Here is a 16,188-nt window from a genome sequence, read left to right on the forward strand (position 1 = left end):
GGAAACATGAATGAATCACTAAAATTATCGTTCCAACTTTTGCTTTCACCTCCCCGAAGACATGTCCCAGCATGGAACGATCCTCGCGAGCATTCGGTCCTTTTACCACAACGTTACGCTTCTCCAATTTGGTAGAACTTCATTAGTGAGCTTTCGCTGCAAGATAGTGAGCGCCTACATATGGGGATATGTATTAAAAAAAATTTAGAGCTCGGGTTACATAGAAAAAGGATTTTTTGAAACTTTAATACTATGGTGTTTCCCTTTTATCAAAAGTTAAAACAACATTTTAAAGTTTCGACAAATCTGAAAAAAAATCTAGATATGATCAATGATAATTCGATGTGTGTTATGGTAGATATTTATAGAACATCACCTTCTCAATATACTGTAGATGAATTTTTATTATTTCTTAGAAACTCCTAGACATGTTCCACCGCTATCTAAAGTGACATGGTTTCCATCGGACAATTTTTTGTGAGGGGGATTGTTTTTTTGAAAGAGGAAAAAGCTTTGCCCTATCCATTTATTAAGAAAAAGTGTTAGGTTCGTTACAAACCGAGACAAGATTGGGAACAAAAACAACCACTTTCGCGGCATGAGTGAGCCCAAGTGTTTGGCACCCGCCAAGACCTAAAGAGACGCCTCACTCTTAATTGGAAACAACAGTAAATGACATAGTGGCTACATTACGGAACACTCTAGCGTTGCACTTGTTCCAAAATCTCCCACGAGATGAGCATAATGAGCGAAGCAAAGGATTTTCTGTGAGTGTCATTGGGGGAGATGAATCTCATCCACCATTCCTTCACCGAGTTGTGATTTTCCCAAGAGGAGACGTCCACCAAGGTTAGGCCAAGCCAAGAGATGAAGGAGTTCCAAATCCTTAAGGAGTACCGGCACTTGAAAAAAGGTGGGCCGCAGATTCAGGTTCCTGTTTGTGTTAGCACTTTTTTTGGGCTACCTCTCGACTAACAAAGTCGAACATGTTGAAGACTAAGAAGCTAGATGCACGCGTCTAGTTTTAAGCCAGATTCAGAAACAAGGCGGACATGGTCACCTAAGGTCCAACGCGTATTCTAGACCACCTTAGGTCCAAGGCGGATTTATGACCACCTAAGGTCCAAGGAGGATTCTAGACCACCTTAGGTCGAAGGAAGAATTATGACAACCTAAGGTTGAAGATAGATTTGGGACCATCTAAGCCCAAGGCAGATTTTGCCACTCTACACCAAAGGCGGATTTGGCCACGTTAGGTTTGGGCAAGGTTTATGGTTATCTAAGCCCAAGGATATATAATTTGGCCACTTTAGATCCAAGGAAGATTTGACCACCTTGGTTCTAAGCCAGCTTAGTGAGGAAGAAGGTGCATGAATTTGAAGAAATCAAAGAGTCACGCCAAGAAGGAAGGCCAAATTAGGTCACCTTAGAACCAAGCCGTATTATTGGCCACCTTGGTCTCAAGGTGGAAACATGGCCACCTAAGGTTCAAGGATGATTTTGGGCCACCTAAGTGTTTTTGGATGAATGACGTGATGGACTCACACCCATATAAAGTATAGAAATGTGATCCAATCACAAAGTTCAGCATTGCGATACTAAGAAGAAATGTTGTAACCTAATCCTTAGACCGTGAGACCATATCTAATCATTGTCACCGGCAACTGCTTTGGCAGCATCAAACGCCACACCAGAACAAGGTGGTCATAAAGGTGTTGCTTAGGTGTTCAAAAGGGATAGGTTGATTCGTAAGTGTCAAGGGCAGGATTTTTTCCATCCGCGTTAAGGATAGATATTCTGGGCCTACTCGTTGATATTATATCGATAAAGCTTGCAAGCATGTGACTAGGTCATGAGGATATGATATCACAGGAACAAGTTGAATATGTTTGTAGGTAACGAGGTCGAGATAGGTACATAAGATACCTAAGATCAAGTCTCGGATAAACTAGGTATCGTATGACAAAGGGAATAGGATTCAACGTTGAGGTTCAAGCGATAAAGGTAATTCGTGGAAAGCATATGGACCGTTATGGTTTTCTAGAACCCCCTGGTGGTCATTGATCGGAGAGATGTCTCGACCATGTCTGCGCATTTCCGAACCCGTATGGTGGCACAATTAAGGGTATATGATGCTTAGAGATTGATTTAGGATTCTTGGAGAAATATGAGAGAAAACCGGAATTTTGCTCCGGAGAAGTATCAAAATATGTTCCGGGGTCTATGCATTGTTCGGAGACTTAATAATATGTCACTGGAATGGAGGGAGTATTAATAATAGAACTAAAAATATGGAAACCCCTAAATGTGCCACCATTGGACAGCCCATGAAGGGGCGGCCAAACCCTCAAGGGGAAGGGTGGGTCGGCCGACCCCAAACCCTTTAAGGGGGGTTGCGACGCCTTGAGGGGGCGGCGGCTAAAGGGGAAGGATGGCCACGTCGTTCCAGAGCGGGCGGCGCTCGCGGGTGCCTGCCGGCTACCTTCTGCGGTCGCGTGGCTGATGCGGGGGTGGTTGGGGTAGCACCATTCTCTCGCCGCCGCCTCGTCACTTCCTTGGCGGGGCGCCGTGTTGAATATATAAGCAAATATCTATATGAAATAATCCGTACAAGTAAATGATAAATCATGATTATGAAAGCAACAAATAAACTAATCGTGCAGACTAGTAAGATAGATGACCAGATCACATCTAAACAAGACAAACTGATCGCATCTACCACATAAATTAGAAGAAGAAACTCTAACAGAAACTGAACGAGAAACGACAAGATCACATACTTTGCAGCAGCATCGTTGTCGCCCATGTTGAGGTTGTCGAAGAAGTCGCTGAGGTCCGGGAAGAAGTTGTCGGTGTGGAGGAACTCGTCGTCCGATGACGACGTCGTGATGCCAGTAGTCGCACCGGAGCGCTCCCCAAAAACCGGATTGCCCCTCACCCGTACAGGTTCACGAGAGGCAGGGTTCCGGAGGCCTACTATCCCGGCAGTCGGTGCACGTCGACTGACTGGATGAGGAAGACGAAGGCAGCGGCGCAATGAACTGGAAACAGGTATTCGCATATGCGTCAGCTAGGGTTGCGCAGGGTCTTATGTAGTGCGGTTCGGGAAGGTTGTGGGGCGCAGCCCACATCCGAGTCAGCATAGCCGCGATCCAGAAAAACCGGAAGGAAAAACGGCTGAGTAACGCGTCCGTTAATGACTCAAGATAAGCTCGGCTCGGCGAGATTCCTGCAACCCGCGGTGCGTCGTGACGTGTCGTGACGAGGCGAGAGGCGAGGCGGGCGGCGGAGGAGGAGGAGTGCGTGAGGGCTCTCTCTCTTCTCACTCACTTACTAGGACTAGAACAGCCCACCTTATATACCACTCCAACTCTCTTCCAACTAGCAATGTGAGACTAAACTTCAGCCCCCACTAGTGCTGCCACTGATTTTTGGAATGTGCCATGTGAGTTTCAGAATTTGATAACGGGCCATGGGCCAAAGGCCAAATGGCCAAATTCCAGCAACCCCCCACAAACTATCATTGGCACATCTCATCAATAAGTTTCCAGAACATTGTTTTATATACCGGTATGTCGTGGAGACTGTTAAGTTGAACTTCCATTTAAAGCTTCATACTACACTATATTGCAACTTGGATAGTGGACTATGCCTTGAACTACAAGTTTTATGCGCACTAGCTTCATACAAAGCCTAGACCGATACTAGGCTGCCGAGTGGCTTCCTCGCGGTTTGGAGCTTATACGTCATACTCCAGGGCCTTTTGTAAGGGTATATTGCCCCTATGTGTGGTTTTGGTAATCAATGATAACCCCTATGGACTAATGTTTTCATTGAGTTTATATGAAGGAATATTCCATAGGTACTACTTGCTCTCCATGTGTTGGATTCAAGTATGGATGCCATGAAGATAAAGATATACCTTGTGTATTGGCATCAAGATCATCGGTATGAAGATATATATATGTGATATGATCAAGAAGAAGAAATGAAGATGGAGTTCTTATGTGGAACTCAATATTAGCCATGCTCTATCTTAAGTGAGTATGAGAAGATACAAGGTTGAGTTGGGAAAGTTCAAGATGAGCATCTTGAGTGGATCACATGCTTGAAGCTTGCCGTCCATTTGGTGATAGTGGACATGTGAAGATGTGCATCAATGAAGCTTTCCCATCATAGTGTATGGGGGAGCATTTGTGAGTATACACGAAGCGACAATGATCAAGTGATGGGATGCGCAAGGCAAAGGTATGACCTTGATAGGTTTTCCTTTTACCGGTCTCGAGGTGGTTGATGGGAGACCGGATTATAGGATAGATAGCCGCACTATTAAGAGGGGCTTTCGGTTGGGTAACTTGATCACATCGTCTTAGGGAGCTCAATCCTTGCATGCGTTGCATATTCTTATTGCTTCTTGGTATTTCTCGGTGTGAGGTTCTTGAGCTTGTTGCTAGCTTTACAACAAGCCCAAGTTCATCGAAAACGGAGTTCGCATGCATCTTCTATTGCGTTTTCGAGGTTGGGTCATTTTACCGGTTATTCATGATATAAGGTTCTACCTTTTATATTCATGATAAAATCCCCTCCTACAGATTCTTGGGTTTTCACTTTCTATAAGATAGCATTTGTTGTTATCTTCCAAACAAAATTGGTTTCATTCGAATCGGAGTTCGGGAGCATTAGTTATTAAAGAAAAAGTAAAAGAACAAAAAGAAAAGAAAAGGGGAGGGGCCAGCCGGCCGACCGGGCCAGCCACCGGCCCACCCGGTCTGCAACCGGGCGCTAACCGGACCGGGCCAGGCGCCAGCCCACCCGGCCAACCAACCGGCCTGCCGCCTCACTCGGCCCGGCGCCGGCGCCCGCCGGCCGCTCGGTGCCCGCCGCCGGCCGACCGGCCTCCTGGCCGGGCCGGGCCCTTTCCTTCCCCCTGCGCGGCCCTCGGCCTATCCGCCGCCCAGCGCGGCGCGCGCCCCGCCCGGCTGCTGGTCCGGCTGGGCCGGACCCCAGACCGGCCTCCCCAGCCCACAATCCGGTCAGCCGGTCGCCAGGCCGGCTGGGCCGCTTTTCAGACTGTTTTTTCTGCCCGTTTTTCTTGTCTTTTTCCCTGTATTTTCCCCCAACGGGTATACTTGCTCCCTAGCTATAAATAGCCCTTTCTTCCACCTTGAGCAAGTTGGTTCTTCTCATTCTCTCACCTCCATTGTTGCTATTTGAAGAACTTGCTCTCCCCCTTGATTCCTCCAACCGTTCTTGCTCATACTTGAGGATTTGAGAGAGGAGATCTAGATCTACACTTCCACCGATCCATTTCTTCTCTAAGTGAGGGAATCTCTTGGGATCTAGATCTTGAAGTCTTTGGTTGACTTTTCCCCTTGTTCTTCCTCTCCAATCTCATCCTAGCATTCGTTGCTTTGGTGGGATTTGAGTGTGAAGGACTTGAACACCTCCGGTGTTCTTGCTTTGCATCATTGCATAGTGTTGAGCTCTCCACCACGATTAGTTCGAGTGAGAGACCGTGAGCTTGTTACTCTTGGAGGGTGACCTCCTAGTTGGCTTGGTTGGTGCCCCAGTGATCTCTTCGTGGAAGATTGTGAAGGGGCCCGGGTTTCTCCTTCGTGGAGCTTGTGAAGTGGTTGTGGAGCTTGCCATCTCCGGAGCGGAGGAAAAGCTAACCATAAGGAAAGGGCCATTATCCTTCGTGGGTGTGGTTCGGAGAATAGGGTGAGCCTTCGTGGCGCGGGGAATCCTTCGTGGGACCTCCACTCCTCCAAACGTGACGTACCTTCTTGCAAAGGAAGGGAACACGGGAATACATCCTCGTCTCTGCGTGCCTCGGTTATTTCTATACCCGAGCTCTATTTCCTTGTGATAGCCATCGTGCTTGAAGTACATATATCTTGCTATCACTTGTGCTACATATATCTTGTGCCTATCTTGCTTAGCTCTAGTTGCTATTGTTACACTTAGTTGAGCTTAGCATATTTAGGGTTTGTGCTTGTAAACTAAACGATAGTTTAATTCCGCATTATTACAAGACAAATCTGTAAGAGTTTTTAATTGCCTATTCACCCCCCCTCTAGGCGACATCTCGATCTTTCAATTGGTATCAGAGCAAGGTCTCTCCTTGTTTCAGGCTTCACCGCCTTGAGAGTAAAGATGTCGGCTAGTATAGTGCACAATGACACAATTGTCTTTAATGGAACAAATTATCTTTTGTGGCGAAATTGCTTACTTTGTAATCTTCGGACCTTGTGTCCACATGTAGAGCAATTTCTAGATGTTGGTTTTTCTCCTCCGATGGATTCTCAAAATCTATCTTTAGAGGATGAGAAAAACTTACATCTTGAAGCTAAAGTATCTAATGAGCTTTTATTCTCTTTGAGACCCGATTTTCGTAGGTTCTTGATATATATAAAGCGAAAGTCGTCTCATGAGATGTGGATCAAGCTTAAAGAAATGTTTGGTGGATCCACTTCTCATTTGGTCGGTGGTGACTCCGAGGAGCTCTCTTCCCCTTCACATCATGAAGAGCTCCAAGTTGCTTCCACCTCCGGCCGTGATGAGTCATCATCTTCTTCCACTTCACCAACGTGTTGCAAGACACAAGGTAATAATATGGTGAGTGGTGAGGGAAATTGCAATGTTGATATTGTGCTCAGTAGTGATGATTCTTCATCTCTATCCCATTGCAATGCTTCCTCTTTGGACTTAAACACATCTAGCATTAAAAATAATCTACATGCTTGTGTTGATAGTCCTTGCATATCATGTGTAAATTTCTTACATAAATCCCATGATGATATGCTTGCCTTGTCTTGCTCCCATAATCAAAATGCTTCTATTTCCTCTAGTTGTTTGTTGACTAACAATGTAGAGGAAACCGAACACTCTATGGATCAAGACATGTTTTCAAATGAGGATTCAAGAATTTCTTCATCTTCATCCTCCGATATGCACATGTGCCTTATGGAAAATGGATCAAAGGTATCTCCTACTTTGACTCCTAACACTTCCTCTAATGATGAGAGTGATGATGATGATAATGATGAAGAATATAATACCTTAGTGCATAATATGGCAATGGTATATGCTTCTCTTCATGGTAATAAAGAAGCTCGTGCTAATCTCGAACACTCTATGGATACCTTGAATAAATATAGGGAAACCATAGTGGAGTTGGAGTCCCATGTTGAAAATGGGAGAATGAGATTCAATCTCCTCAAGCAAGAGCTAAAAGATGAGAAGCATACTAATTTTATGCTCACACAAAAAATTGAATCCTATGAGCTTGAAAATGAAAAATCTATTGATGATGCTTGTGCTACTAACTCTAATTCTTGTGAAGCATCTACCTTAGAGGAGAATGTTGAGCTAAGGGCTCAACTTGATTGGCTAACTAGCAACTGTAGGGAATTGGAAGAAAGCAATAAAACGCTCTCACACTCTCTTGAGGATCTTCTAACTTCCTACGATGAGCTAAAGTTAGTTCATGAGGCTCGTATCACTAAGGTAACATCTTGTGAGCCTCATGTGGACATTAGCACAATCTCTACTACAAATGCCATACTCTCATGTGCTAGTCCTTGTAATCCATCTAGTCAAACTATTGATACACCTTGTGTTGGATTACTTGCCTTGCCTTGTTGCTCTAACAATGAAGCTTCTACTTCCTCTAGTACTTGTATTTCAACTAACCATGTAGAGGAAATCAAAGAGCTCGAGGCCCAAGTCCTTGCTTTGAAGAAAGACTTGGAAAAGCGTCATGAAGGGAAATCCGCACTTGACAAGATGCTAAGTATGCAACAATCCCCCAATGACAAGAGTGGACTTGGATTCAACTCCAATAACAAGAACAAGTCCAAGAGCAAGAGCAACAAGAAAAAGGGCCAAGACAAAGTCAAGGATCCGGCCAAGTTGGTTTGCTTCAAGTGCAAGGTTGAAGGACATCATGTTAGATCATGCCCATTGAAGAAGAAGAAGCACTTGAGTGAGAAACAACAAGGGAAACGGCCACAAGGTCAAGGTCAAGCTCATGCTCGACCTCAAGTTGAAGATAGGCCACTTCCCAAGAAGAATCAAGATATTGTTCCCCAAGAGAAGAAATCAATAAAGAAGAGAAAGGGGAACACTTGCTACTTATGTCGTAAGAAGGGGCACTTTGCTTCTTCTTGTTTAGGTGGTACCTTATCTAACCCTATAATTGTTGATGATGATTATTCTCTAGGGAAAGATAAGGATGGCAATGTGTTTGCCAAGTTTGTTGGGACTCAAAGTGGTCTCAAGAAAAGGACCATTTGGGTTGCCAAGCCTATTGTGACTAACCTCTTAGGACCCAACTTGGTTGGGGACCAACAAGCTCAAGCTTGATCAATAGGTGCATGTGGAGGTTATTGGAGACTTGGCTACTTCATGAAGAATTAAGGGATCTTCATATATTATATTTTGACCAAGCCAAGTTGTGTGGATTATCATCTATATTTTATATCCAATGTTCCTCCTTGCGGTAACTTATACTTCAACTCTTCATGTGTATTGTAAGTTACTTGCCCCTTTTGCATGTTTGGTTTTGTACCAAATATGTGTTTGTATGTGTTGTGTCTTACTTGCCTATCTTGTGTATTCAAGTATGTTTGTTTGACTCATCATATACTTGTGTATTGTTTTGAGCCTAATGCATCTTGATGATATCTTATTTGGCTCTCTTTGAGTGATTAATGGAACATCCCATTTTGGCGGAGTGTTATGCTTTGTGCATTTATCCTTCTATAAAATGTGGGTATATGGGTATCACCACTTAGTATTGATATTGCAAGATTATCTAGTCACTATGTGGTGTGTCATACTCATGAGAAATTCAAATTCTAAATGTCCATTAATCATCTCTAGTCGAATTTTAGTTGCCTCTTGTTTAGAAGAAATCTTTTATCACATTATGGGGGAGTAATATGTTTTGTACATATCACAAGCCTAGAAAATGTGAACATATGAGGTTATGCCACTTAGAATTGATGCTCTTAATTATCTTGCTCCTAGGTGGCATGTTTGCTCAAACAAGCTCCACTTCTATTAAAAAGCTTTTTATTGCTCTTCTTATGGATTCTTGTTTGAGTAAGAAATTCTTGGTACGCTTTTCCTCAAATACATATCTCTATATCTTATTTGGGACACCGTTTGTTTCAAGTTATACTAATCATTGCCGTGCGTGATTGTTTGACTAGTTGAAGCTATCAAGAATCTTCATCCGTGCATAGTGCTTAATTCTATATATTTATCCTATGCCTTTTATTGTGAAGTTGATTCTTACTATCCTTGTTGAAATATACCATCGGAAGTTAATTCCAATATTCTCATTGTCTTTGACAATTGATAACCTTGTATGTGGTTGAATTTATGGATCATCTTCACCTTGGATTGCTTCTTATTGCCTTACTTTATTTCCAACAAATTCTTGTTGCTCCCATATGTCTTCCTCGTCCCTTTGAAAAATCTTTTGATAAATCCTCTTGATTCATATCAAGTGTTTGTTTTGGAAGACGTACCTTTTCCTTACGGTACATTGTGCCATTGTGAAAAGTGTAGAGGGTTTGGTTTATTTGTGTGAACCTTGCTCTTTTGGGGAGTTTGCTATCTCATTCCTTCTTACATATTTTATTTGCTTGAATGAGATAAATCTTTGAGCATGCGTGCTTTATTTCATCCTTTATGCTCGATGATTTCTTCTTATTAGTTCATTTGTTGAACTTTGTTGAACAAATCTTTTGTGATTTGCGTCTTTGATATATTTTGGACAACAAATTTGTTTGGTAAACACCTTTATGCTTTATTCAATTTTTTTGGTGTTTTGTCCAAAGTATATCTTTCTTGGATCTTTAAAGTCTTAATGCGTGCTTATATGTAATTTGTTTATATTTGTAGCATGTTTGCTTTCCTTGATCCATTATATAGGGTATACTCCATCAAACCCTAAATGGCTAAGATGTGCATGAAATTCAAATTTCATCCAAAATATGCACATATTTATATGGAGTATGTCCTATATATTGTGGTTAGTCTAACCATGTTGGACCCAATAAGTTTGGGGACCAAGATGTACTTGAATGATATTCTAGGTACATTGGAGATGCAATGGAAGCTTGTCTCATCTATAAGGAAGGTGTTGTCACCATATGAGAATTGGAGTCAAGCTAGGATGATCGATGAACTCTTATCTACTACATCATGCCATTGCTATCTCGGTAACAAGTATCTTATTCATGCATACTCATATAGCATCCAACCTCTTGTAGGTTGCATCTTGGCATGAAATTCCTTATTTCGAAAATGTTGAGGTTCTTGAAAAATCCTTTTTAAAGAAAACTTCTTATTGTACTCTTGAGTAATTTGAGAAGACGCGTATGATAGGAATATATATATATATCATGCTTATGATTCACCTATCTCAAATATGCCCTCTAGCAATTTATTGCAATTCAATTCCTCAAAGAGCTCCTATGTGCAATATTGATGAAATTGCGAAATAAATCCGTATTTATGATACTAGTTGCCCTTCTCAAAACATTCCAACTAGCTTTACTTCCCTTATTGTTGGTTGTGATGTTTTTGAGATTTTCTTAGTTGAAGCTCATTCATATACCACTAGTGAAAATTGGAGCCATAGGCTATATATGCTTTTTAAGCAAATATCCTTTGGTATATTTTATGACTTCTTCTTGGATATCTTGTCCTATTTATTTTATTAATCTCTTGTGTGTGTGCATGTTTCCTTATGGATTATCTTGTCCACTTTAGAAACTCACATACATGAGAGCGTTAATCCATCACCTTGATATCCTTGTTCTTTGCCAACCATCTTCTTATCCTTTTGATTTTAGTGTTGTTGGTAAAGAAGATTTATGAGTGCTTGGTTTATTTGTTTTTCTTCATGCACTCATATCTCGTAATTGTTGGACTCAAGTTGTTCTTGATAAGCATATTCTCTTTATGTTAGTCGTGTTCTAAATGATATATAGGGAGTGAGGATTCCATGTTTGTGCATATTGTATTCAAATGCAACCATTATAAATTGGGCACGAACCTTGGGGAGCTTTCTTATCTTCTTTAGAGCACCATAACTCTCTTATCATGATATCTTTGTTTGTCCAATTGGATCCTTGATTGCTTGCCTTTATTTGTTGAAGCTCACTTCACCATATTATCTTTATGCAATCTTTGATCCTCAATATAGTTTGACTTCCTTCAAGTATTCATCATTGGATATGTGCATTTGATTCCACTCAAATTATGAGAAGTGCACACTTTGGGGAGGAACTCACATTATATTGGCCTTCTAAATTTTTCACCCATTTTGACAATCGATGCCAATGGGGGAGAAGTTTAGAGGGTTTAAGGGAATGGTTTTGTGCTTAAGTTTGGTTTGTGCTTAAGTGTTTTGCCTCTCATGCATTCCATATTTATATGTCTTGCATGGTTGTATATATATAGTGGAAATTGTCCCAAAGGTTAATCTTGACAATGTATGCAATGAATTCATGTTCATCACACGTGCATATATTGTGGGGGAGTCTTCTCTATATATATTGGTTCTACTCACATCCCTTGCATTTGTTGTAGTTGTGTGAGTAGAGTCGGTTTTTGTTATGGGCTAGTAGCTTTGTGTTACTTGACCATATCAAATACAACCTCTTGTATACAACTTATTCTCGGATAAGTTGCGTACTTGTTTCTAATATTCATTATATAAACCCTCTTATTGTGGTTGTCATCAATTACCAAAATGGGGGAGATTGTAAGGGTATATTGCCCCTATGTGTGGTTTTGGTAATCAATGACAACCCCTATGGACTAATGTTTTCATTGAGTTTATATGAAGGAATATTCCATAGGTACTACTTGCTCTCCATGTGTTGGATTCAAGTATGGATGCCATGAAGATAAAGATATACCTTGTATATTGGCATCAAGATCATCGGTATGAAGATATATATATGTGATATGATCAATAAGAAGAAATGAAGATGGAGTTCTTATGTGGAACTCAATATTAGCCATGCTCTATCTGAAGTGAGTATGAGAAGATACAAGGTTGAGTTGGGCAAGTTCAAGATGAGCATCTTGAGTGGATCACATGCTTCAAGCTTGCCGTCCATTTGGTGATAGTGGACATGTGAAGATGTGCATCAATGAAGCTTTCCCATCATAGTGTATGGGGGAGCATTTGTGAGTATACACGAAGCGGCAATGATCAAGTGATGGGATGCGCAAGGCAAAGGTATGACCTTGATAGGTTTTCCTTTTACCGGTCTCGAGGTGGTTGATGGGAGACCGGATTATAGGATAGATAGCCGCACTATTAAGAGGGGCTTTCGGTTGGGTAACTTGATCACATCGTCTTAGGGAGCTCAATCCTTACATGCATTGCATATTCTTATTGCTTCTTGGTATTTCTCGGTGTGAGGTTCTTGAGCTTGTTGCTAGCTTTACAACAAGCCCAAGTTCATCGAAAACGGAGTTCGCATGCATCTTCTATTGCGTTTTCGAGGTTGGGTGATTTTACCGGTTATTCATGATATAAGGTTCTACCTTTTATATTCATGATAAAATCCCCTCCTACAGATTCTTGGGTTTTCACTTTCTATAAGATAGCATTTGTTGTTATCTTCCAAACAAAATTGGTTTCATTCGAATCGGAGTTCGGGAGCATTAGTTATTAAAGAAAAAGTAAAAGAAGAAAAAGAAAAGAAAAGGGGAGGGGCCAGCCGGCCGACCGGGCCAGCCACCGGCCCACCCGGTCCGCAACCGGGCGCCAACCGGACCGGGCCAGGCGCCAGCCCACCCGGCCAGCCAACCGGCCTGCCGCCTCACTCGGCCCAGCGCCGGCGCCGCCGCCGGCCCGCTCGGTGCCCGCCGGCCGACCGGCCTCTGGCCGGCCGGGCCCTTTCCTTCCCCCGCGCGGCCCTCAGCCTATCCGCCGCCCAGCGCGGCGCGCGCCCCGCCCGGCTGCTGGTCCGGCTGGGCCGGACCCCAGACCGGCCTCCCCAGCCCACAATCCGGTCAGCCGGTCGCCAGGCCGGCTGGGCCGCTTTTCAGACTGTTTTTTCTGCCCGTTTTTCTTGTCTTTTTCCCTGTATTTCCCCCAACGGGTATACTTGCTCCCTAGCTATAAATAGCCCTTTCTTCCACCTTGAGCAAGTTGGTTCTTCTCATTCTCTCACCTCCATTGTTGCTATTTGAAGAACTTGCTCTCCCCCTTGATTCCTCCAACCGTTCTTGCTCATACTTGAGGATTTGAGAGAGGACATCTAGATCTACACTTCCACCGATCCATTTCTTCTCTAAGTGAGGGAATCTCTTGGGATCTAGATCTTGAAGTCTTTGGTTGACTTTTCCTCTTGTTCTTCCTCTCCAATCTCATCCTAGCATTCGTTGCTTTGGTGGGATTTGCGTGTGAAGGACTTGAACACCTCCGGTGTTCTTGCTTTGCATCATTGCATAGTGTTGAGCTCCCCACCACGATTAGTTCGAGTGAGAGACCGTGAGCTTGTTACTCCTGGAGGGTGACCTCCTAGTTGGCTTGGTTGGTGCCCCGGTGATCTCTTCATGGAAGATTGTGAAGGGGCCCGGGTTTCTCCTTCGTGGAGCTTGTGAAGTGGTTGTGGAGCTTGCCATCTTCGGAGCGGAGGAAAAGCTAACCATAAGGAAAGGGCCATTATCCTTCGTGGGTGTGGTTTGGAGAATAGGGTGAGCCTTCGTGGGCGGGGAATCCTTCGTGGGACCTCCACTCCTCCAAACGTGACGTACCTTCTTGCAAAGGAAGGGAACACGGGAATACATCCTCGTCTCTGCGTGCCTCGGTTATTTCTATACCCAAGCTCTATTTCCTTGTGATAGCCATCGTGCTTGAAGTACATATATCTTGTGCCTATCTTGCTTAGCTCTAGTTGCTATTGTTACACTTAGTTGAGCTTAGCATATTTAGGGTTTGTGCATGTAAACTAAACGATAGTTTAATTCCGCATTATTACAAGACAAATCCGTAAGAGTTTTTAATTGCCTATTCACCCCCCCCCCCCTCTAGGCGACATCTCGATCTTTCACCTTTCATGAGTTTACTAGAGAGCACCCAACTCTCATAGATTGCGACGTTTAACAATCAGACTCATATAGATGTGTTCTTCAAAAGATGTTCTGCAGGACAACATCTCTGCTAAAATAAGCCACTTAGAACACATTAAGATAATTATCAACCTGCCATGCAGATTATGAGAGTATTGCATCTTACGGAGTGGTAAAATTGCTATAGGGATATATACTCTCCTCCCAGCTGACCAACAACTTGTCTCCCAGCTCTAATTCACGGGATCTCCGATCACATAGAGTGGGTTACCACCGTGGGCAGCTCATAGTGTGGGTCTCATACCCATCTCCCTCGATGCATTTTCTATCACATTTCGTGATAGTCCCTTTGTGAAGGGGTTTGCCAGGTTTCTAGACGTATGGATATAATCCAACGCTATAACTCCGGAGTTTCTCATTTTCCTGACACTTTTCATTCTCCTCTTCACATTCCTTGATGACTTCATATTATCCTTAGAACTGTTTACTTTGACGATCACAATTTGATTATCACAGTTCATAGGAATAGCGGGTATTGGTTTCTCAACCACAGGTAAGTCCATCAAGAGCTCACGAAGCCACTCTGCTTCAACAGTGGCTGTGTCTAATGTTGTGAGTTCTTCTTTCATAGTTGACCTCGTAATGATGGTCTGCTTGCAAGACTTCCAGGAAACAACGCCACCTCCAAGTTTACTTACAGCAAAGGAGATGTCAGGCCTCGCGGCGCTGGCTAAATACATAAGCGAGCCAATGATCTGCGAATATCGCAATTAATCTCTAGCAATTCTTTTATTCTTACGAATTATCACACTAGGACCATAAGGCGTTGGAGAAGATTTGCAGTCGCTTTACCCAAAGCGACTCAAGATCTTTTCCACATAGTGGGACTGAAGCAATGTAATCCCACCATCGTCATCCTTCAGCAGCTTGATGTTTAAGATCACATCAGCTACCCCCAAGTCCTTCATCTCAAAACAACGAGATTGGAACTCCTTGACCTCCTTAATCACAGTAAGGTTTGTCCCGAATATCAATATGTCATCGACATAGAGACAAAGAATAACTCCCTCGCACCCACCATGGCGATAGTATACACACTTGTCAGCTTCGTTTACAACAAAGCCTTCAGCGGTTAAAGTTCTCTCAAACTTCTCATGACACTGCTTAGGCGCTTGCTTAAGCCCATACAAAGACCTCAGTAATTTACACACCTTTCCTTCTTGACCATGTACTACAAATCCATCAGGCTGCTCCATATAAATTTCCTCTTCAAGCTCTCCATTTAGGAAAGCAGTCTTAACATCCATTTGATGAATGAGAAGACCATGTGAGGCAGCCAAGGATAGTAGCACTCGAATGGTGGTCAATCTAGCAACAGGTCAGTATGTATCAAAGAAATCTTCGCCTTCTTTCTGGGTATAACCCTTGGCCACAAGACATGCCTTGTACTTTTCAATAGTACCATCAAGCCTAAGCTTTTTCTTGAACACCCATTTACATCCTACAGGTTTGCACCCATCAGTAATTTCCCAAGTTCCATTGGCTAAGATGGAATCCATCTCGCTATGGACAGCTTCCTTCCAGTAGTCAGCATCCAGAGATGCATAGGCTTCTGAAATAGAAGTGGGAGTGTCATCCACGAGGTACACAATAAAATCATGTCCAAAAGACTTTGCAGCCCTCTGTCTCTTGCTCCTTTTGGGAGCTTCATTGTCATCCTCCACGGGATTATCAAAGTGTTCTATAGCCATGGTAGGTTCAGGAAATAATTCCTGAGTAGATGAACTGGGCATCTCCTGAATTGATGATCTAGACGTTTCTTTCATAGGGAAGATGTCCTCAAAGAAAGTCGCATCATTGGACTCCATAATTGTACCAACATGCATGTCGGATACCTCAGATTTTACTATCAAGAATCTGTAGCCAATGTTATGAAATGCATATCCCAGAAGAACACAATCCACGGTTTTTGGTCCAAGCTCCGCTTCTTGGGTATCGGCACATTTACTTTCGCCATACAGCCCCAAGTTCGTAGGTAAGAGAGTTTCAATATTTTCCTTTTCCATTCCTCAAAAG

The sequence above is a fragment of the Lolium perenne genome, chromosome 1, assembly GCF_019359855.2.
Source record: "Lolium perenne isolate Kyuss_39 chromosome 1, Kyuss_2.0, whole genome shotgun sequence".
Lineage (NCBI taxonomy): Eukaryota > Viridiplantae > Streptophyta > Magnoliopsida > Poales > Poaceae > Lolium > Lolium perenne.